The following is a 1,589-nucleotide window of genomic DNA, read 5'->3' as shown; positions in this document are numbered from 1 at the left end:
GTTGTAATAAATCAGTAAATTATCTATAAATGCCATCAGCATGACTCTTCTGGCTTTTCTTTCCTACTCTTTTTTATCTCCTCTTTTGTACACTAAACAGCCTTTAATGTTTTAACATAAAGAAGACATTTGAACTATAGTTTTTTTCCTCAGTTCTCTTTCTCTTGTCTCCCTTTTAATTTATTTGTATATTTTTATCTTAGAAATAAAAATTATTTGAAAATTACCTAAAATCCTTAGGTTTGAGTCTGTAAGAATGTAACTCCTTTTAATATGCTTTTGTATGTTCATTTTGCTAAAGTCTGATTTGTTATTTAATTCAATGCTACTTTTTACTTTAAATGAACATTTTAAAAACAAATTGCCAGTATTTAGGGCAGAAATATTCTATACCAAGTTATTGAATCAGGTGTATCAGATAAAAAAGCCATACTATGGGGTAAATAATAGTGGAAACTTAGTGTCAAAGCACATATCATCCTTGACAGAATACATTGCTGATGTTTCCCAAAGGTCTCTGATTTTTTTTTAACAAAAAGAAATGGAACTACAAAGACATTATTTTCACTTATCTGCCATAGAGAATTGTTTAATGTAAATCTCTTATAATCCTCTCTACAAAATATTTTTTGTTGAATAACTTTTAGTGTAAATGAAAATTATATAACAGACCTAAACTTGAACAGTAAAAATATTAAGGATATCACTGGAAAAAATTAAATAATGTAATGATGGATGGGTGTCTTAGAGATTGAACCATTTACTTTTGAAATAATCTGATTTAATGTATGAATAAGGAGAGGCAAATACTTACCATGCTAAGTTTCTATTGCTTGCAGAGATATAAACTTATAGCTCTGGATGCAAGAAAAAAAACCAGTATTTTGTTAAAAAAAAAATTAAAACTTTATTAAGATGTATTTCACACCCTATATACACCTTGCAATTTGTCCATTTAAAGTTGAAGTGTATATAATTCATTGTTTTTTAGTATATTCAACTGTTACCACAACAAATCTTACAACATTTTTATCACTTCAAGAAGAAGCCCTGTACTCATTAGCAGTCACTGTCCATTTCGCTTTCCCCTCAGCCCCAAGCAATCACCAGTGTACTTTCTGTTTGTATGGATTTGCCTATTCTGGACATTTCATATGAATGAATATACAATATGTGGTCTTTTGTGACTGGCTTCTTTCACTTAACATAATGTTTTCAAGGTTCATTCATGTTGTAACATGTATTTATATTTCCCTAATTACTAAGGATGTAAAGCATCTTTTCATGTGCTTATAGGCCATTTGTATATCTTCTTTGGAAAAAATGTCTATTCAGTTCCTTTGTCCATTTTTAAATTGGGTTCTTTGTCTCTTTACTATTGAGTTGTAAGAATTCTATATATATTCTGGATCCAAATCCTTTATCAGATATGTGATTTACAGATATTTTCTCCTGTGAGTTGTCTTTCTTGGTGGTATCCTTTGAAGCTTGTCCATGTATTAGTACATTAGTTTCACTTCATGAAATTCTTGAAATAAAATCATTGGTAGTAGTGAAAAAAATATTTTATGGCCATACATTCAAATATA

The 1,589-nt window shown here is 29.1% G+C and overlaps 1 protein-coding gene across 2 annotated transcripts in view; it reads left to right on the top strand.

Annotated features, from left to right (window-relative positions):
• WASF1 (WAS protein family, member 1) overlaps window positions 1-1,589 on the top strand; it is a 73,953-nt gene that overhangs the window by 61,654 nt on the left and 10,710 nt on the right. The window lies entirely within an intron of this gene.

This window comes from Propithecus coquereli, unplaced genomic scaffold (genome assembly GCF_000956105.1).
Source record: "Propithecus coquereli isolate 6110/MARCELLA unplaced genomic scaffold, Pcoq_1.0 Scaffold35, whole genome shotgun sequence".
NCBI classification, from domain to species: domain Eukaryota; kingdom Metazoa; phylum Chordata; class Mammalia; order Primates; family Indriidae; genus Propithecus; species Propithecus coquereli.
This window is presented reverse-complemented; position numbering and strand designations above follow the sequence as displayed.